The sequence below is a fragment of the Varroa destructor genome, unplaced genomic scaffold, assembly GCF_002443255.2.
Source record: "Varroa destructor unplaced genomic scaffold, Vdes_3.0 BEIS01000006.1, whole genome shotgun sequence".
NCBI lineage: Eukaryota > Metazoa > Arthropoda > Arachnida > Mesostigmata > Varroidae > Varroa > Varroa destructor.
Genome location: NW_019211459.1, coordinates 8,894,399 through 8,917,336, shown reverse-complemented (window position 1 = coordinate 8,917,336; position 22,938 = coordinate 8,894,399). Strand labels below are relative to the sequence as shown.

The window sequence follows — 22,938 nt, the reverse complement described above, 5'->3', positions numbered from 1 at the left end:
ACGATCGATGATGGCGGTGCATGCATGGCGATGGTATCGTCTCGAATAAATTTTGCCACTGTTTTTAATATTGCGCACATAGGATTGATCCATATGATTAGACTGACCAATTTAAATGTGTATTTCGTTCCTCGGTATGTGAGTTTACACAAGCACAAGCGAGCAAAAGCTCGGTATTTTCTTCTGGGTACAGTGCCCAGTTTCACCATCAACAACAGCCACAGTCAAACAAATCTCATTTAGAAGGCAGATATGTTTTCGGTCAGCCTCTAGCATCGTTCACAGTAGTTAGGAAGAACTGCTTGACAAAATGTTGCTAGCCGTATGCATATTGTTAAGTTTGTGCATCTGTCTTTTAGTATATGTCGCGCGTTGCTGCCAGCGCCTGTCCGTCTCACCGCAGTCGCCCATACTGCGATGACGCTATTCTCGCCTTTAGCTTGCCGTTTCTAATACTAGACATTTGTCGTAGCAGAAGAGACAGAACACTGCAGAGTCAACTCTAATGCAGTCTTCCTGGCCACTCTTAACTCTTTCTCCTTTTGTAGGTTGCCACCCCCTTGCGGTGTACTGTACCCTTGTTTCTTGCCCCGCTGCCGTCAACGGCAACGGCAACGAACTCTGACCTTTCTATCTGAATTTTTCTATATCGTAATGTCGACATCATAGTTCTTCATCGTCATCATAGTCAAGTATAACAACAACTTGATTTAGACAAATGTGGTTCTCACCGCTGGACTTCGACAGGTGGCCTGCCATCTTGGACTTGTCTAGGACGATCTTCATGTCTTTGTCGCCGTCTCCCAACGATGACGAAGTTCAAGAGGATGACAAGTACCGGAAATTCGTCGACGTTTAACGAAATCGGTTGGGGTCAGTTGCGTTGGAAACGAAGGGTGGCGGAGGTAAAGAGCAAAGGAAAAGATAGAGCGACGTCCAGAGACGAGTGGCTCGCTTCTCGGTTTAACAGCGGAATATGATCAGTCTACCGGTCTGTTAACCTGTCGTTGCTCTTCCACGGTCCCTCGAAGTTGGCCTTCAGACCATTAAACAGACAGTGGATAGCACGTACGGTTCCTCGATATTAAGTATTAAGAGGAGCATAATATGGAAGTAGTCCAAAATCCGCAGGAACGCTACTAGCTGCATCGAGAAATCATCGTATATTATTGACACGGTGCTTTAGCATCTGTGTCCGCAGTGGTACAGACTAATGACAACCAATGCCTAAACCATCCAGGCCCACATAACCCAGACGTCACCAGATCATCGAACAGACGGTACTAAACCATAAATATTAGTAACACTGTTGGATGACCGACAGCAAAGCGTGCCCAAGTTGACTGTAAGAAAATGACTGAACATGTGACGCGCATTGGTCTTGGGCAATATTATTACATAGTTATGTTATGTCCCGTTAACCCAAATGTCGCTCGCCTGAAAACAGCATCTCTCACCGTCGTACTAGGCAACTGGCTATGAATATAAATGTAAAATTTCTAGTCGTAAATAATAAAAATAATAAGTGCACTAGCTTGGATCAGCTGAACACGCCCCAGGTGAGTTCAGAATCCTTAACGATGACCATACTAAGTTAGGCAAGAAACAGCCAAACACTATATATATATATATATATATATATATATCAATAATGTCTGGCTCTAAACATGCCCTTAAGCGCAGGTAGCCTTTGCTGGACAGCCTCATACAACCTTTTGTTACTATAGGCCTATAATTCGAGGACCCGACTTTATAACTGCCTAACACTACAATTAGCACATCCTGTAGATGAATGTTGATGCCGCTCTATAATCAGATGAGCCAAAACCAAGTAAGCGGTCATGTGCATTGACAGGAAATAGGCAAAAGGGCCAGGTAACCCAGTGTACCCGGACGAATATATTGCCCCCCCCGTACCCGGTAATGGCTGTGTGATTCAGCCGTAGTCGACGTTTTTTATCGATAAGAAAGCAAACGAATAACGTTAAAAGCCAAATAATGGTAAAATTTAACTTTTCTTTCATATATATATATGTATACATCCATATTTCGCTTTATGATTTTATAACTGTTATTTAAGTAAACGACTACCTATATTGTTTGTTGTTCAGTTAACGATCAAGCGGTCTTCTAGCTGTTACGATCACGTAACGTACATACGTAATACGTCCGCATAGTGAGCTAGCAATGATGGCTCTGCTCTAGGGCACGCAGTCAACGATGGTGGGGAAGTAAAGGTCGACCAAGTAGTACTTACGACTTCAATTTTAAAATGCTTGCAGACCGAAGCGTCCATATACTAACTACAGGCTTTTTTTTTTCTGCCAAGATACATAACGTTCAATCTTCGCGCCGCACCACTGAGTTAGATCTTCTATGTGTTAGAAAAGAAACGAATTGCTCCATGGCTGTTATACAGCGGATTAATTCAGTCTACCAACTACAGATACGTGTACATGCGAGACGGAAGAAAGGCGCAGTCTAAGAAGTTCTTCGATTTTCTTAGTGTTTGTCAGTTGAAAAGAATCTGTCCCGATCGGCCGATGGCATCAGCTGTACTGCCAGTATGGCACTATATATAACAACTTGTAGCGCACCGTATAATAGCTTGTAGCGGTAGCAATAGAAAAAATTGCAGGCTATTACAAATCCTTAGCCGAAACCGCTGTTCAATGTAGGTGGTAACTTCTATTGTAATGACGAGAACGGCCACTTTGAAAAGATACCCGCCCACTTGCAGTTAGCGTGACAAAAAAAAACATTCGCAAAGTGGCAACAAAAAAATCGTAAGCGGACCAATGGACCGATCCGATTTTGCGTGAAGCGGCAGCTGGTGGTTCTGCGGGTACCGAGCGGTCCCCTGGCGAAATATGAGCTCGTTAGAAAACAAGTCAAGCAGAGGGAAACCTTACCATTGTTAGAACGAACGATGCATACTTATGCTAAACAGTCGTAGATTTTAGGCGGGTCAACTTAAAGTATGATATAGAAAAACGAAAACGTATTTATTTAGACTTACTCGACCCAAAAATGAACTTTACTATGGAAATATACTAGGAATAACTTGGACTTATGGTGGGTTATTGAGTGGATAAACTACAAGTAATACGCAATAGCTTTCTTTTCTTTTCACTGTTATATAGAAGCAAAAGTCTATCTAAGGTTGGTTCGATGCTTCCATATGGCGCGGTATTCCGACATTTAACAGATCTGACGGTAATTCAAATTGAGCAGACGTCCTCTAGATGATGCGTTAAGTTCATTCGGGCCCATTGGGCGGACGTGGTTAGATCTTGTGCCCGCTCCTGCATTTTCATTTAAGGTAGAGCAATATGTAATTCATTAAAATTCAACATATTGATTAGTTACTGAATTTCAGTGAAAGACGGCCTCTTATATAGGATCCGTTTTTAACCCTGCACTTCGACGAACTATTTTCGGAAAGAAATGCTCAAATTTTTCTTACAAACTATCAACCAGTTGACAGCATAAGTCTTACAAGAAAACACCTAGAAAAAAAAAACCCATCCCAGATACCCATCCCACCGCTGGGTATCTGGGTAGAGGACAAGAGAAAAAGCAGCGACCGTCTCGATGTGCAACAAAAGCGAATGCTAATGGTGCAGGAACTACTAGACTAGAAAAACTTCATACAACAGCACTATTTAGGCCAAGTTAAACTTGATAATAATAGCAACAACGACAATAATAATAATAAGAGTTATAATAAGATAATCGTAAGTTTAGTATTACGCTATATACCGGTCTAATTATCATATGCATGGGCATTTGCGTTGTCTTTTTGAAAATGTAACGTGCGCGTACCATGCCCATATAGCCAGCCCAATGTATGTACACAGAGCCCGGTGTTGAAGTTGCAAAGTCAGCAACAGACTTCGCCTTGCTTATAGAATGGGAGCAAGAGAAACTGACGATAACAACAACGATGAAATGGTGTCGTCCTTCATTGAACAAGGCTTCATTAACTAGAACACGATATAACACATAAGGCATGACGTAACTGTAACGAGTTACTTATGCTAATCCTACGGTTGTTTTTGCTGCGTTAGAATGGCGTGTGGAGGCCGACCCCATGTTGCCGACTGAACTGGCCAGCAACGGTTCCCTATGGAAATTCTAATTTCTTCAAAAACACCAGCAGTGACCACAGCATAATCATTATACACCATCGGCAACGTACTTTTCAATGTAATTTGGTCGGGCCATTCTATTAGATTGCTGAGCTCAACATCGATGCGCAACAAAAAATAGGTGCTTATCCGCACGTGCATCATCGTCACTTTCGTTTACCCGGTAGACGCGCGCAACGAAAACGACAGAATCGGCAACAGCAAGAACAGAAACCGTATGACTAATAACAACATTAACAACTATGAATGGTCATAGTCATGCTGATAGGCATCATAGTTAGAATTACATCAATAGTAACTAACATGCTAGTAGCGTATATGTACATCCGCGCAAACAAACAGATTCAGGAAATTGGGACGTAGTCTGTCAGGATGTGGCACCCCACGGTCACTTCTGCCCCTCGTCTGAGGCACACTGCTTAACCATCGCAGAAATCGCGCAAACCTCTTCGCTACAATCAAACGTACGTGGCAAAGCCCATTTTAACCCAATCTGATGACGATTTTAGGAAGACTGCTTTAGCTATCGCTAATCTTACTACGCTAGCTCGTTGGGGCGCTATTGCAATAGCAGCAGTATTCGTCTTGACAGCTTCTGCTGCTGCCGATCTCGAAGTTTTTGATGAGATGAGTATTCGAAAACAATAATGGTAAAGGACGTTGTTCTCAACAAGCTTCACAGCAGCGTTAACGTAAACATATTGAAGATGCCATACTGAAAAACGAAAGGGGGAAGTAACTGAAGATGTGAAAGGTGTGCAAAATCCTGTTGAGTGGAAGTCCGCCAGTAGCGGACTGCGCGACGCGCCGGCTGTACGCGCGCGATATGTAAATTTGAAATTATGCTGTCAAGGCGGTCGAACCGATTGCTACGCACAAACAAATTATGGACAACCGAGATAAGCGCTGAAGTGCAATGAAACAAGTTTGCAAAGAGCTTTGCAAAGGCACCGAACCAAGCGCTAGAGGTATCTGAGAGGCATAATCAACATCAAACAGCGATAATAAACATGAACAACGGCAAACTCACAAGAAAAGACTGGTTAGATTCCTCCAACCCACCACCGCACTATCTTCAGCCTGGATCATCTTCCCTCACAGCTATTGCGATCGTCGATCACGACCACGGACAACGACCACAGACGAGAAGAGGCTTAAGGGGCCCTTTTACGATCAAATTTACTAGTAATCTGATAGAAACAAAGAAACAGCAGCGTTGACACAGATAGTGTAAGACTGTAGAGCTGAGCAGCAAAGCTCTTCAGTACAGTATCCAGCTGTAGGCACCTCGTTGTTTTGAGACAACATCAGAGAAAAAAAGTCTTCTAGTTTCCTTGTTATTTCCAACCGAAGAGGTTTTTTTCGTACAAAAGCCCCTCTTTCGCCATTGTTCAATGCCTTAAAAAAGATCCATAGCCATGAATACCTATCGAAGCCCTAGAATTTCCCCTGATCGTATCCCGCCGCCGCGTAACGCAGAGAGACTGATGTCTTCTAATCTAAGTGCGCTTGCCAGCTTCTGGCGGTGACGACGCCATCAGCAATCAACTAATCGATCTCCTTCCCGATCGTTTATGCGTCTTCTTTTTCGGCTGAATTTGTACTAGTTAGAAAGATACCTCGAATGCGGCCGGAAAGCAACAGCCGACGAGCAGACGAACATAGCGAATACACTAACGAATTTCATCGTTATTGTTTATCGAGCGTCTTTGGTAACGTCAAATTTCATTGGGCAGCTGTGCATAGACCGCTAGATGGAACGGAGAGACAATAGACCCCCCACTCCTCTACTATTTATAGTGATAATTGCATTTGTTATCACCCGCTAATGTATTGGTGGCGGCATTGTCCTGAGAAGACGGAGCGCCTCGCCTCGCATAACCCTTTATGTCGATCATAGTGCAACTATACCTATTTCAGTTTTGTCTTTTTTTACTTCTTACTGGTACTTTGTTACTGTTCTTTTGTCGACTGTGATTGCTAAGCTCAGCTCAGCTCGCGAGCATTGCTGCGCTGCTTTGTTCAATTGTACTATAGTATGTTAACGAGCTCGAGACCACTCCAAGACCAAAAACTGCTCGAAGTATTATTTATCGCTACGAGATTATGAGGCAGAAAAGGTACAAAGAAAAAAAAAAGGTTCTAGGATCATTTAAGCGGCAGAAGAAAAATTCGTGTGAGGGTAAAATGTCCTTTGGCGAAAATGACTTGGTAACGTTTTATTGATGTTCAATATATATATATATATATATATATATAGTAGAATATTATCGTGAAACACAAACGCACACATACACTAGTGTAGCTTGCCAGGATTAAGTTGTATATAGTTCCCGCTTAAAGATCATATGATGATCCAAAAAGTATACAATTTAACAACACCAGTCGCGGCAGCGAGGCTAGAAACGAGGAGAACAATGAAAGAATTTCTAAGTGGAAAGGAACAGGCTTGTATGCTTCCTTGCCCTTATCAGTAATAAGGCCAACACCACGCCGAAAGAACAAGTATACCGTGTACACAGCCCTTTCCTGGCATCATTTGCGTAGCTGTCGAACGAATCGAGCGTCCTCTCAATCTGCCATCAGCGTAGCAAGTTTCCGAAAGAAGACTACATTGGCTTCTAGTGTATTTACCAATACCATTTTCCCCGGCGGCGTTGAGTACGTACTGTTGTTGCCGCCCCACTCTCCCGTGAATAGCGCCTCCTCTTTAGAGAAGGTCGTGAATCAAAAGGGGCTTTGTTGTTGCATTTTTCGGTATCTAGTGTTCTTATCCGCTGTTGTCGCCGTGGAAAGATAGTTGTTTTTTATGACATCGTTTGCTATGTTGGTTTTCTGCTAGGAGCTGCACTAATCACTGTACAGGTGACCACAGACACTGGCACGTTGCTGCTTAATGACTTCTAAGGGAGGGGAGGGGGTCATTCTCACAGCTTCGTTTTTTGTATAGTAATCAGCTGATCGCAAGCCAGCCGTCGTTCCTGCCGTTAACAACGGCGATAATTGATGGTCTTACTGCTGTTGCGTTACGGTGACCATGCTGCAGGAGGCGTTGTCATGACCGGGCGCGAGCGCTGTTACTGACGTTGGAGGTGTCATCGTACGCCGTCGTACGGAGGGCAAATGGGAGTAACTCGCTGGCAGCAGTTGACACCAGCTGCTTGTAGCTACCTTCAGGGTAAATACTATTAGGTAGCCAAGGTAGTTAAGCGATGCTGGCTTACTGCTTCTTCGTTGATTCAGTCCTCGTGAAACTTCCCGCGTAAGACACCGTGCACTAGAATGTTGTACCTCAATTTTACTAGGCCTCTACTGCCCCCCTACTTGATGAACCCCTGATTGTTGCTGTTCGTATCGTGCCGTAATGTCGTCTCGAATGTTGCGGGACGTTTTGTTACAGTTAGATAGGATCTAATGTGGAATTTTGGGTAATTCTGGAGACGGCTGTGTCACACATTTAATGGTGGCCCGCTTTTGTTCATGTCTGTGTAGGAAGAGCTCGTGCGATTTTTACGCGTCTTCTCTTGTTATTGGGCTGCTTTTTTTTTAGAGATATTTCCCTATTGCGTGCAACGATTCTTGTTTAAACACGACCATTTCTTAGCTCATGCATTTAACACAGCGTATTTGCATTGCAGTAGTAGAAATCATCGAGGAAAGATGAAGCTAATGTTGCCAACGCACCAAAGTGCTCCAAATGGTATAGGGGCAATGATTAGAAAAACCCTACTGTATATAAAAGAATAATGTAAAGAGGCGGCGTGATCGTTGCTAGCCACATCAGTAACAGGATCGGTGTTTGCCGGGTAGTCATCGCAATGGTGCGCTGTAATAGATTTACGCAGCTTGTCGCGATCTCGGAGGCGGTGAAGGGGTAAAAGTGGCACTAAAGGTGCAGGAGTGAACAAGTTACATTACCTGAAAAGAAGGAAAAACGAAACCTCATGTTACGTTTCACGAGTTCTCTTTTTTATAGGTAATATCCTTAACAGCGCTTACAATCGCTTTGGAACAACTTAATATGGCTGTAAATACTTGATCTTGTCGGTAAATATGGGAACATTGCCCATTGGGAATACATTGTGTGAGACGATAGCTGCCACAACATCTGTGTATGTATGTATGTAGATATCATGTAAAAATATCGTAAGGAGGACGGCTTGTTTCGAAGGTGTAGACACTCTTAGGAGCAGATCGGTCCGCCTTTCCAACAATGGGTTCCTGCAACGGCGCCTGGCAAGACTCATCATTAAATATTATAACTGGATAACACAGTCATGTAACGCCAATCAAGGAACGAGTGTTAAAAACAGAACAAAAATACCCATCAGCATGAAACTATACATATTCACACATTTACAAATATATTCCCATTGAATCAGATAGCACAACGCCACGGTTCCTATGACGCTACAGTGCAGGATGATCACCCGTAATATAACGCGCTCCCGATTATTCTGATCTTCTGATAAGTATGTTATTATTGAACATAGCATACGTATATTGCTTCAATCACTGTACTAGTTATGGGAGGATCTGTTCCTTTCAGCGCTATACCCACATCCAGCCTTATAGTTATGAAACGCTGAGACAACTAGCGTGCATGTCTATATGCAACGTCAGGAGTTACGTTCGTATAGGTAAGCCGTTCTGTTACGTTAGCCTATTATAAGTAAGTATTTTTTAAGTGTACCTATATGAAAGTATTATCAGCCAGCAGGACATCAAGTATTATACACATTACCGTCGTCAATGTGATACAGTCGATTCTTCTGCCAAGGCCATCTGTCTTGTTCATACCAGCCAGCTCAAAGCGTTGAATCAACGTGGGTCGCTAGTGGTAACAATACCTATAAATATGATGGCATTGGAAGTCAGGTTCCTCTTGCAGTAAACGCATTACGTTAATTCAATTGTTTTTGTCAAGTGATTGCAGGGAACACGAACTTTGCCGGACGTCGTATGACCGCCGGCGTCCACATGCGCGTGCGTGTGCGCGTGCATGTGCGTATGCGTATGCTCAGCGCTAATTATTAGATGTAGCGAAGACACTCAATACCAGTAAAAGTAGTAATAATTGAAGGGAAAGTCACAGGCGCAGATGGCAGCACCCGGCTATAATTCACAGTGAATTCGACCAACTAAAATTGTGGCCTGATCTAGGCAGTGGATATTCTCGTACTCGTGCTGTTAATACGAAGAGCTATTGAGGTAGCAAACGACGTACATTGCTTTGAATTTTCGTGACACGGCAACAATTTCGACGCTCGTGTCAAAAATCGTTTGTGACTGCCCGTCATTTCGTGCGCAAACCGCTCTTATCCGTCACAAAAGCTCAGGCCGGTTTTTGGAACGCAAACGGCCTTGATTTGGGCTTGCCTCCCGGTTTTGCCCGTCGGGAATAGACGCTTCATCGTACCGTATTTGGCTTGCCATCGGTGGGCTGGTATCGGTTAAATTGAAACCAACTTGCGATCTTCTTTCGTTTTCGATGTTCGCAGTAGAATGATAATAATAATTGATTTGATTTGCAGCATCTTATGTGTCCGCTGGCATGATTATTGTACGCGCAAGTCTCACGCTTGGCTATATAGTATTGTGGGCTATATTATTATACCTAACTATGTGGTATGGCACGAAGTAACGTGGACACATATTCTAAAAAATCATACGCGCTCAACGCCATCTCCCCGCTTCCACACCCCTGGGAATTTCAGTTTACGCGACTACTGCCCCCCTAATCTTATTCTACAATGCGGCATGGCAAATGGGTCAATTTTTCGTTTCTTTGATCTGCTTTCGTGCAAGGGCTGGAAACTCGTCCTTTTGCTTATTCAGTTCAGTTTTACGTTAGCAATTCTTGTCAAACTACCGCCGAAATTCAGCTGCTCGGACTATCCCAGACAGCGTATAGAACCTTCGTGAGGTGGAGAATGTGACAAGGCAAAGACTGCGAAAAAGCCCAGCATGAGGAAACATCTAAACGTGGAGTGCATGGTAAATCGTGATCAACAGTTTGTCGTGGTCGCAACATCGGCGTAATAAAAATAGAAAAAACAGTGTATCCAGGAAAAGACACAACTACTGCAACTAATTTGCGTAGACTGTTTGATAGGCGCATTAATGTTATGCGATAAGTGATACGAATTCTGACCGCCTTCAACGTGATTTCTCGATCTGTATATTTGTGGACAATACGTGCAGCATCTAAAGAGAAGCGGGAATAAAAAAACAACAATTGCAGAATGTCCCACCTACCAACTAAGTGATACAGTTTCTTTAGCGTACTATGTATATAGTGTTATCGTAGAGCACCTTTTCAGATAGACGTCAATTATTTGCCTTCAAAACGGGTCAAGAAAAACCTTTAAAAAAGTACGATTATAACTGTAATTGTTATCTATGGCAGCGTGTGCCAATTAACACACATCCAATGACTTGGGCGTCGCACCTGCAGTCGCCCATTTGTTCGCATTAAACTAGTCTATTGCTGAGGGGTAAGGTACTGCGTTCGTTACGTTCATCAAAGTCCTTCAGAAACGTATGCTTAAAGCAAATTCAGTTAGTTGACACTGGTCACTATACTGTTAAAAAACAATGCTTTAATTAAATTACAATTAATAGAACATCTCTATACATATGGATGCCCAGTTTCGTCCTGGCAATGCAAAAAATAGCTTGAAATACACAGATCTACCCTACGTCATCAAATCGATTAAAAAACTATTTAGGCTAATAATATCGGGTCCTCCTAGCCATGGCTTTCCTTCCCAAATTTGCTAATTCTGAATGAATTCCCTTAATATTATACAATATTTCATTGGGCCGCCTCAACAGACGCTTACTACTATTTTGCATTTTTCATTCCTACTTGTAATTCTAACTTCGACTATCATTATCGTCTTAAGTAAGGTCGTTTAAGTTCCTATTGCCATGTTGGGCGCTCGACTGAATCCTTGTTTTCTGAACTTCCGGTTGCTGCCTCTTCCACTGAAAGCGCTATACGATACATCGTAGTTTTTTCCTCGGCTAATCCACCACCAGCGGTGTTATTCAATTGCATATGATGATGTTGTTGCAACATGCAGAAAATGTGTGTGGGATGTTAACTAGAGGAAAAGAATGGAGAAGGGCGCCAGGGGTCGAGCAGGCAGCAGCTGACTTCCCCAGCGGGTCTCATCGGTGTTGACCCGTTTCCAATTGCTTCAACGCCATCGGAACAAGTCGACTGGATGACTGACTTACTGGGTTATCGCTGCGGCAACTCATTAGAGCTGCTATTGGCGTGGATGCTGATGCCGTTGTCGGCTTACAGAACTTATCCGACGACGATCTCGTCCCTCGCACCACTTAACCCCTTCTTCCTCTTACAGTAACGACAGAAGCTACCTATTCCATAGCTACCATTGCTATTATATACATATATACATACATTTTACTTAGTGAAATCAAACGGATACAGCGTTAAGAGTGATACTATAATAATAGAGAGTGTTGAAGGTAAGCCAGCTGGTTTGTAAAGGCTTTTGTTTAATGGAATAACGTTATTTATGCTATCGTGTAATAGATACGTATATAGAGCGACTCTCTAACAACTCTATCGACTAGCGCAATACTTGACAGTCTTATTAATTTAACAAGCGGTTTGTAGTCAACAGAGAAAAAGGGGCGACAATAGGCGTAATAGCAAAGCTAAGGCCGGCTCTGAATTATAGCCGACTCGGAACCGGCATAAGCCACACATAAGCTCTATGTTTTCCAGTTAAAAAGTACTTACCATTGTAGTTCAGCTCCAACTAAAGCGGAAATAGCAATGGCAGAGGCATCAATATTGATACTAGTCTATTGAACCAGTTTAAACGCGAAACATGCTGCTTTTCCATTTATTTTTAGTGAAAACGTAAAGTTAAATGTTTATTCCTATGGGAAACCTGTGTTCGTACAAAAGCTGTCTTTATCTGCGTGTAGGTGTAATTCGAAGGTAGCATTTAGCTGAGCCGTATCATTTCCCAGATTTTGTCAACTTTGTACGTCTCATTTTTTTGCTGTCCATTTTATCTCAGCATACCAGACCGATCAGTAGATTAGACGGGCTTTTTTATGAGCGATTCGCCTGGTAGATTAGGCCTCACGCATAATAGCATTTGACCCTACAGGCAGCAGCAATAGAGGCCTGATACGTGCGCGATAGTAATCTACGGCTCCATATCATTGTTCACGATGTACCAGATGTAGCCAGTATACTAGCCTGTAACTCGTATAGCTGTTCAAGGTAATGACTCGAACAATTCAGATAGCTTTTCATCTCATGTTTACCTACATACGCATTTCTCTACCACTCGCAACGGCTCCGACATTTCTGACAACTAGATACGCTAATCAGCTAACAGATTTCCAGCAATAATAACAGTAGGAGCAGCAATAGCAGCGGCCACCGAGCTAAACAGATCAGAAGCATCACCATCAACTGCAATATGCAAGATCTATGGCAGTGCCGAAAACAACAACGGTCGTCGATTATTGGCCGTCAGCTGGTAGATGCTCTAGACCGTTCCGGACTATCACGAGATGACCCCGTCAAGATGCAAGCGTGCGCCGCAATGCGAGAAACAGACAGCGGCGTCGGCAATGGCTATGATCCTGGCCGCGCACTGCGTGCCGCTGACGGTCGCTGCGCAGCAGCGTCTGCTCTCATAAAGCGTAACTGACCGGAACACAGTAACTTGATCCTGCAGAAAATGCAGCGAACGAGCTCGTAATGGCCTGGTTCGCGACTACGGGTTAGTGGGTGAACGTCGGGTCGGTTAGAACGATGCGGAGAGGCCATGGTCAACGGCAGGGCTGACAGTGTCCTAATATTCGAAGGCGACGACGACGACTAGAGCCGCAATAGCAGGTAACAGTTTGGTTTATTCACCTAGGCCAATGCAAAGCGCCAATTTCACACAGATAATGGCATATAGATGTGTGTCGGTACGAGCGATTTCAATCAGTGACTGAGGAACGCCAAATACTATGCCGTTGTCCCTATATCACACGGCGTGGGGAGATGCACAATAGATACAACACTGGTGAAAACTAGGAGCAATAATTTGTAGTAAAATGCGTATACGTCGGTGTAGCTTATGTGGCTTTCTGGCCGTTTGTTGCTGACTGGTTAACCCGTTCAGGGCGGCGATTACGGTGCGCTGTCGCCGTAGACGTGTACGACATCAATGCGGCATGTCATATTGAGACGTTTCTATACAGAGATAGTGATATTACTATGTCAGTAATATTTTTCTTATTTCACTCCTTGTAATTTCCGTTAGGCCCGTGAAAAGACAGTAAGAATTTATTCATCTGCTAAACTTAGAAACACGTAATCGTTCCGGTTTAAATATAAGCGTTGAGATCTTTTAGTTTTTGCCAGCAGGAATCGGTTGCGGAAAGCAATGTCTAACCATTTACGCATTGAATGTAAAACCCAACATATTTGTAAATGTCACCGTTGTGTCTTAATGGCTGAGCCAAACATTTGGGTTGCTTTTTTCTCTATCCCCATTGATTATTGAGTAAAGTTTCTCCGAAGCATTTTGGCCTATTGATTTCATTTAGCGCGTTATGATAGGATCCTAGTTATATGGACAGTATTATAGATAATGGCGTAGCGGATGTATACGATAGAAGCCATAAAATAGACAGCAGTGAATCAGAAATCCTTCTTTTCGACAGTCGCTAGCAAATTTGTATAGGTATTTTTCGTGATCTAGAAAACAAAAACAGTTCAAGATGCCCACTTTGTGAGGCATATAAAAGTAAAAAAAAAAAGAGTCCACAAAGGCTTAATCTGACGTTCGTTCAGTGATCGGACTTTCGACATACAAGTCAGACACTCTCATGTACATTTAAAAACGCAATAAAGACAACCTAAGCTCTAAAATGCTGTACAAACTTAGCTCACCGTTTGATCTTGATGCACGAGGTTTTTCGGAAGCCATTACCAAAGCAATCCAGATGCGTTCTTCCGTAACGAAAAACAGAGTATTTACTTTGGAAGCGCTTTTTTCTCTTTCGCATACATTTAGCAGTCCCTAGTGCTTTGAAAAGATCTTTCGACTCTTACACCCAGCAAGGGTCGGCATTCACTAATTACAATGGGCTCCTCTGCATCGCCTGTTGCTTGCTATTTGTGTTTCGCGCTATAACATATGTATAATGTGACTTTGAATAGTGCTAGATTTGAACAAGAAGACTATTTGGCGCGAGAAGCCGGTCAGGTAATTGCTAAATCTAATACTTTTCCTCTATACAAGGCCAATCGTGGGAGATACAATCACCAATTGTTTACATAAAACAATAAAATAACATTATATGATAAAATGCTCGCGAGCGTGCTGCGTATACATGTTCTACTAACAACCGAGTCGGTGTACTCTGTGTGTGAATGACGCTGATGTATCAACAACTGCCATCGTCGGTCTCATAAATGCGTGGTCGTCCGCAGCCCCGAATGATTCCAAAATTATGCATGTTCCATGGAATAAAAGCACCGTAGATCCTAAAAAGCACAGCACATCGTGGTGTTCATAGGTCTCTAATGAGGCATATCATTAAAAACGCTGTCCATTGTTGCGCCGACAAACCTGCGATGAGGGAGAAAATGACTTTTAGATTTTTCGTTGTTGTGATTTATAGCGTGCCAGAAGATGTGCCACAATAGGTTTCGATGCGCATGCAATAGCAAAGTCGCGCCACGGTGCGTTGGGGGAACTCGAGCAGTTCATGTCACCCCTCAAGTAAATCCGTCCCGTGAGCATCGTTCGCCCTTTACATTATATCGACTAGCTGTGAAGTATCACTGTAATAATGTAGCAATGGCACGTTTGACTAGAGTAAAACGACGTGGAATTTGGCGTTGGCGTTGGCGCTCTTGGTTTCGTACTAGCGGAAGCCAGCTATCTGAAGAAGCGATACATAATGATTCATGCACCGGACGTTAAGTATTATTTTTTTTAAATATAGCTACCGTCTTAAGCAGAGGGCACGGTTTGCATTACTACCCCTTCTGATCTGTGATTCAGCAATAGTCGTATTCGCACCGTATAGAGATTAAGTAACGGATCTAACATAAAAAATATAATCTACACGTTACGTATTCTTTTATTTTTGCACATGTAAATAGCTTCATACCATGAAAAGAACGATTTTTCCCTCAGAGTATATATGTAGTAAGACCATTCAGTCTATATGTTCCACGTACTTATGCGTGGACAAATGCTATTAGCGGTATTTTACGTCCATTATATATCAGCAACACTATTGTAGACTGTCGTCTATTAAACCGAAGTGTCTCCACTTTAACGCTAATACGGCCATTGCTATAGCTAATAATGCGGATAGACATTTATTATAATGTCAAAAAAGGCCGGCATTGTTGTCGCCGTAATGATCTTTAGTCGGTAGCCCGCGCCATTGCGTCAGTGGCGCTCGACGTCGTGCATCATGGGTAAACGATTGATTGACCAATCTACCAACTATAAGAGCGGCGCATCGGCTCTTTTAAAAAGAATGGACTTATACAGTTATGACTTTCCTAAATTATGTTGCGTATATACTTTAGCGAGTGTTTAGTTGTCTATGTACGGTTATTTAATTTAAGTTTCCTTACCCCTTCGTTTTTTTTTAATAAAAGCAGTTGTACTGACATTTACAGCCGTTACTCACAAGACGGCATTTATCATTAGTGGCAGCAATAGCAGTTGTTATAGGGGTAAAAGTAACAGGAAAAGAGATAAGAACCTTCGTTTCAACGAGCGCCCTCGCAGCTGTCTGATTCCTGCTGGGCCCAGTTTTGTTCGTTATTGGGTTTCTTCCTCACGAGCCCTGTCCGATTTGACTCGATGCGAATGTTCGCGAATATGGGCTCTTTTTCGATTGTTGATTATGTCAGGACGTTTGCTGCTTCGTCATTGTGGTAAGCACGTCGACGTGTGTGTCTCCTGCAGCCCTCCCAAAAAACGCCGCAAAAGACAGGATGAGTCAAAATCAATAACTACTACATTGTCAGTAGTGGAGAGTGCTGTCACGTTTTGTCAACAGCAGCGGCAGTAGTACACCCAGTTGCGGCAGACGACAACTGCCTTTAGTGTTGCGTCTCCCCAACCGCAACTCTATGTCCGGTAAGGTCTATAGGGTCCGGTGGGGTTGAGTGCGGTCCAGTCGAAGCAACCCGTTCCGGCATGTGTATCCGTTCCTATATGTAACGCTGTCTGTTCCTTCGAAAGGGATGAATACTAAATCGAAATTGAAAAGAAAAGTCACGTCATAGACGTCAGCTGTCAAACGGCGTCATTGGCTGGTGTTGCCCTGGCAGTATTAAACGTTTTTCCTCTGTCTACGGAGCAATACATTCACCGGCTGACACGTTGCAACGGTTATCTTCATCCGTTCGCGATTATCTAAATGAGGTAACGTTTAAGGGTGCAGCGAGTACCTGTAGAAACGGTAGTATTTGAATGAAGCTCCGTTGCTGTTAACAGGTGATCCATGCGGCCACGTCATAGTCGGTAGGCATGTTATTGTCACCGCAGACAAGCAATCGACCCGTTAAGTGAGACACACAAACACGGAGCACTGTTTCATAGATGTCCAGATGGCATCCTATTCAGCGCTATGTTACCTACGCAATGTGCACGCTTATTTAACGAACAATACCAATAAATAGCGTAAAATTAATATCAAAATAAGAACGATAATAAGTAATATAAAATAGTTACTGCCAGTAAAAGCTCGCTCGTAGTTAACTCAGCGGGGAAAGGACGACGAACGTGAGCCTAAAGGAAGAGCGGGGTTTAGCAGCGGGCCATTGCAAGGTTAAACAATTGAAAAAAGCGGGTTAAACAATTGAACGTAGTATCTGTTTGCTGCCGAAGTGGCAAGCTAAACACGTCCGTCGTTTTACGGCAATAACAGGAACAACAGCGTTCCGCCAATGGGTAATCGAACGTCACGCGACCTTGTTACCGCTGCAACCGCCGCCATCGCTGTCACCTGTTGCCTAACCAGCGCGACGGAAAAAAGCCAGAGGACCAAAATGGCATTGACGTTTTATCGACGTTGTGGGCATATAAGCGAAGCAATTATCGCTAGTCAGATGGGCCTGCTCACCGTCGCACATGGTCGTAGCGGTGTCGCACCCCACAAGCAGCTGCTGCCGTCGTAGTCGTTGTTGTTTTTCCTGCAGCTGTTACTACCTGGAAAAGCAGCTGTTGCTGTACAGAGCAGTTCTGACGGCCATAATCGTAGCAACATTCCAGCCGCTGCTCTTATCACAGTCAGCCAAGGCCGCTACCGAAATGACTTTATGGCTTTTATTAGTATTTACTTAAGCCCCATACGAGGCGCCATAGCGGAGACGATAGGCGAACTTCGTTATCGCGTAATTTCCAAACAGCATATACATATTAATATATATCGTACTAGAGTTTCATGAAAGGCACTTGCATTACGCTAGCAGTGGCCACAGCTACGGAACAGTGTGAATAAAGCTTGAAAAGCGTCTATTTTGCCAATATTGATTGAATGTATTGTTATTGCTACGACACTGCAGCACTCTTTCGCCTATTCGACCGTCGGTTCCTTCTGCGCTTACGCAATACGTAGCGTCCAGGGCCTAAACACGAATGCGTGACAACGAGCCTCAGCGAACGACAACGTTGCTGTCAGTTGGTCGAAAACTGCGATATATATATATATATATATATATATATATTATATTTTTTCGATTCATATGTGCAGTGTACATATGTCTCCGTTACGGCGCAGTGATTATCTTGATAGCACGTGCAATGGCTTAACTTCGAAAGCTTTGTGCTGGATTGAGCCAGGCGTTTGAAGTAATGCTTCGTGATAGCACCGTAAGCATAACTCGAAACTTTTATATATATATATATATATATATATATATAGTTGGTTAATCTGGTATGGTAATGGTGGTATCTGTGGGAATTTATACCTGCCATGTCTGTATATGCTGGCCATTCTTGTTAGTGTGCTCATCGAAATGCCCCGCATGTTGCACGACGTTGCACATACACCCATCGTTGCAATAGTGTAAGTGGAAAAGCTTCTACAATTAAAACACATTAGTGAAGGAAAACGTTCTTGCTATCAATAGGCCAATGACATAAAACTATCGTATGGAATACAAAGCGTGACAAATTAAATGCTGCTTGAAATAACGTAGCCGAACAGCAGGTGGCAGTGTTGCATTGAATCGTATTGCTGATATGCGCTCGTCAGCTACACTCATCTGTCAACTAGGGCTAAAATGCGCTCAGTTATCTCTACCGCAAGAGCGGAATATCGCTAACTAACCTCTCAACGAGCAAGCACAGGATCGAGCTGCATTGAGACATAACGGCCGGACCCATTACGTTCTCGATGGGTTTTTTCTACTTCTGATAAGTCCACCAAGCAAAATTGCAAATGATATAGGAGCTTCGGCGACCATCGTCGACGTGCCCTGCTGCGCAGGTAAAGTCCTACTACATTGAGCCCCGGAGACTATTCGAAGATCAGTCACGCTCGGGGCACAATCTTGTCCATCTGCTTACCAAATTCAAATAACAACAGTTAGCTCTTCGAGTCATCGAAAAGCGAGACAGCAAGCAGGTCGGCGTAAGGCGATGGAAACACGTAGGAGAATACTATCAGGCTGCCTCTACCGCAACGTTATAGCGCTACCAAAAGAAATGGGTCGAGCAACGACGCGTCAACGGAAACGACGAAACCCTTACCAAACGTCGTATGTTTTGAACACTGCCACAATACATTGCTGTTCTTCTGCTAATTCAGCGGGAATAGCAATAGTAATTGTTGTTGAAAAAGGAAACAGAACCTTTAAAATGATAGCACTCTACGCTGTCATCGGCCATCGGCAGACATAGCAGATGGCAACAAAGTAAATTAATGTCGTGACGTTAACCGAGATGCTATACGATAAGCGATAGATGGAAAAAATGGTCAGTAATCACTATAACTATGAACGCAGATCGTGATAATACTGACGACGACGGGATACAATCAACGAAACTCGGAAAAGGCATAAAAAACAATCGCGTGTTATAATTTTGTATGTTATAGGGGGAGAAAATTGATTGACGGCCCTCAATAAACAGGTATTATCAGTGACATGTGTCATGGTTGTCAATGATTCAGTGGGCAATGGTATTTTAGATAGCTAGTGCAAAAATTACTTACCTTTAGATTATCAATCTAATTTCATATAAAAAATGAACGCTGCCTTTTTTTTAAACAAGTATACTTCCGTATATTTGTATTTTCACGTCGTAAGATTTACATGAGCTATTCGAAGAATCACATTTGCGAGTATAATTGCAGTGACTATACCCAGCTCTGCATCACTTCCTGATTGTCAGGTTCGTGTAGTGGGTAATTTAGAACCCAATCTTTCGCGCAAAAACATGTTCGAAAAGAGTGAATTTTTGACTAATATTAGATATTAGAAAAATGGTGAGATGAACCTGTGCTTTTCTTCGTTTCATAGTCGCATATCTCATGAAATAGATCAATATGATTATATCGATTGATTGCCCATCATAAATCCAACTTTCACACACTTAACCTTGTTTTTTACTCCACTGAAAGAGTCTGAGAGTAATGTAGGCAATAATGTAGGTATTTTCCGTTCATTTGTGGTCGTCGTCGCCCTCAGGTTTATCTTTCTTAGCACATACCCGATCTAATCCTGTACAGTCTTGAGTAGTATGGTTGCAATCGACTGTCAAACATCTCAACTACTATTAGCTTTTGTATATGTTTCCCTCGTTTCTTGGAGTCGGCTTTACTTTGAAGGGTGTGCCTCGGTCGATATACGTGCTAGTGGAACACTCTGTATGCCAAGGGGTTCGCTGCGTACGTTTCTCACCATACCTGCCTCTCTGCGATAAGCGCACGTTACGAAACGTACACTTACGAATTTCAAGTTAGCTCAGTGTTCACGAAACCTTCGAGAGGACAATCTATCTTATATTTGACTGTGCTATACCGGAGACGATAGGTATGGATAATGATACATTAGCGTGATTTTGACGAAATCAGTGACCAGATTAGCTATTTCACGCGTGGCCTTCTTTGTCTGAATTCGAATTTCCCGCGACGAACTATTGGTGACATACTGCACGAAACGCAGTGCCGTCGTTAATAGTCCCAGAACGTTTTTTAAGGCTGCCTTTGCCCGAACTATTCTATGGTGCCTTTCGGTCGCTTATATTCAGTTGATGCTATCTAACGGTGAAAAGTGCCAGATTTAAGGGATTTTGTTCCGAACAAGACCGCTCGGTATGAACCCATTTAGCAACTAGTGTATAAGATCTTCAATGTGAACGAGCGATAGCAAGCTCTAAAGTATCTTCATTTGTTTAAGCTGGAAGAATTCAGTTAGCACTATAGCTTCTTTTATTATAAGATGGTCCCATTCCTGTTGTGGATAGAGATACTGCAGTGCTTACGGTTCGCGGTTGTATTGCTCAGCATTATTTCATTTATGAAGGCACATTACGATCGATTAACTGGCTCGACTTCAGCTTCATTTTTTGTTGCCGATTCATAATTAAAGTAATTGATGTTTTTTTTTGTATAAAATGAACGAATCATAACAAAGGAGGTGCGAGCCGTGGAACACATGAATGTATTTGTCAATTTTTCTCACAGCCAGAAGTCAGCTTGATATATATATATATATATATATATATATATATATATATATATATATAGGTGCACGCAATTAGCAGCTAGCAAAGCATGTCCAGCCTAGAAACAGTCAAAATAACATGCACGACTATATTTAGTGTCTCGTCAGGTTACAATATTACCCTTTATTCACCCCCATCTACATCCCCGCTGAGAACATATACAAATAGAAATTATATATGGAAATAAAACAGCCAACAGTTATCGTACAAGTAATTGTAATACTAATAATATTTTATCTGTCCTTGTAGGCTTCGTCTGTCCCGCGAACACTTGATGCTCTTTTGTTAACATTATCTATCAGAATTTGTATTCATTTCACTATGCTAGATATGCTACCGACAGCCATTTTGTGCCGAATGTCGTATTATACTAATAGCTATATGTATATTACGGCTGGTGGGGTCCGTTTGACAATGAAGTCTATCTTTGTTTAATATTGGCCTAGTGGACATAGGTCCATATTAGACGTCGGCTGATGGCCAGCTGGCCTTAACAACGGCTCGAAAACAGAATTAAAGTTCTTGTTCCCGCTGTAGGGCTACATAGGCCCGGCCGACTGATTGAGAAATTGATCAAATGCTCACTTAAACCAGACAGGCTTTTTGGTCTTAAAATGACATAGGTATACCGACGCTTTCATTTACGTCACAAGCTCCATTACTTTCACTTGCAAACTCGGCTATATATATATACATAGCCGAACATAAAAATGAGCACACAGAAGGCCGGCCCCTCACCGACAGGAAGTAGCAGCGTCGTTATCGCTCGTCCGTCGCCAGAAGTCGGTGCGTCTTTTTCCATCCGCTGCCATCTGTTAGCCATCGGCAATTGTGTAGCCTCGTTTTGTCTAACGGCGGGATGGTTATTTTCGCTTTTTTTTTTTCCAATAACGTGGGCCTTTCGTCTCTTCAGCCCTAAATCGGTTGCCATGGGACGCCTCTCTCTGTGGCGTTTGTCTTTGTCTCTCATCCTATCGCGTCGTGTTCGCATTATCCCAGTGCAACGCTGCTAGCAGACAATATCGTCTGCTATTACAGCTAGCGGGCAAACTGCAAAATTGTTCTGGAGACAGGGGCAAACGAACCATGTCGATGCTTTTGCTGCTTCTGATCTTCCGTTAAGCAAACTTCGCTAGTAGCAATTGCAGTATAATAGTAGTACTTAAAGAGATCTGATGATTGAAGACGATATCAATGGCTGCAACCTGACGACCAGTAACTGTTCAGTAGAACAGAGACTGCCTTTCGCGTTAGCGTTGTCTAGCCACCTGCGTGTGCAATGCTGTACGCGATGTGGCGTCGGTACTTTCTTTTCGGTAATGACGGCTCTCTTTCGTTATAACGCATAGACGAAATAAAGCCATAAAAGTGTAACACCAATACGCACGTCCGTGCGCTTTACTGATAGAACCGCAACTGTTGTTATTGCTTTATTTTCAATGTAATCGTCATCATCATCATTGTCATCGTCTAAGGCAATCATATCCTTTCTTCATCTTCTTTGACGGACTCTTCGATGTCCGGGGTGGTCGAAATTAGATGAAATTGCTGAACGTAGCAACGGCGCTTCCTAGCGTAACGGAACGAGAGCCACGGCAATTGCTTCTACAGCCGCCGCAGAAAAACGGGGTACTCGAGAGCCCACTTGGCTTTTTCTTTGGCGCGGCCCAAACCGCCCGCGAACCCGCCTTGCATTCTCTTATTCTGCTACCATTACTCCTATTTCTACAACGACGCAGGTCGCTTCATACAACTTCTGTCTTCTGTTTCCACCCGTTACATTGACTTCAGCATGCGCTTCTATGACGAACAACAGCGGCGGTAGCAGCTCTCCTGATTTTCCTCTATTGTGAAGTCAGCGCCGTGTCATCATTCCAAAGAATTTCGTTTTCAACGCCGTTGATTTGAGGTGTGACGCTAGTTTATTGCGAGCAGCTTTGTACTTCTTGTGCAGAAGTCGTCTTCGATTTCCCACGGAATTTTTCCATTAGCTTTCTTTTTGCACGCTTGTTAAGCCTATCATCAGGGCC

The 22,938-nt window shown here is 43.0% G+C and overlaps 2 protein-coding genes and 1 long non-coding RNA gene across 21 annotated transcripts in view; 1 reads left to right on the top strand and 2 right to left on the bottom strand.

Moving 5' to 3' along the window:
- Window positions 1-22,938, bottom strand: part of LOC111253556 (uncharacterized) — a 134,005-nt gene that overhangs the window by 67,532 nt on the left and 43,535 nt on the right. The gene's annotated exons all lie outside the window — the stretch shown is intronic.
- The window catches only part of LOC111253362 (uncharacterized), a 131,803-nt gene that overhangs the window by 75,275 nt on the left and 33,590 nt on the right, over window positions 1-22,938 (top strand). For 3 of the 12 annotated variants that reach the window (XM_086993716.1, XM_086993710.1, XM_086993709.1), the window contains 2 exons: window positions 8,701-8,791; window positions 9,079-10,412. The exons of 7 other annotated variants lie outside the window; for them this stretch is intronic. The gene's annotated coding sequence lies outside the window, so the exon portion shown is untranslated. Of the gene's footprint in view, window positions 1-8,700; window positions 8,792-9,078; window positions 10,413-22,938 lie in introns of those variants that run through there. 2 more of the 12 variants (XM_086993712.1, XM_086993711.1) reach the window with 1 other exon arrangement.
- LOC147754828 (uncharacterized) lies at window positions 6,342-8,996 on the bottom strand. The gene is made up of 2 exons (XR_015330660.1): window positions 8,896-8,996; window positions 6,342-8,069 (listed from the first exon to the last, which is right to left on the bottom strand). It is a non-coding gene; the product is annotated as an uncharacterized LOC147754828 (long non-coding RNA).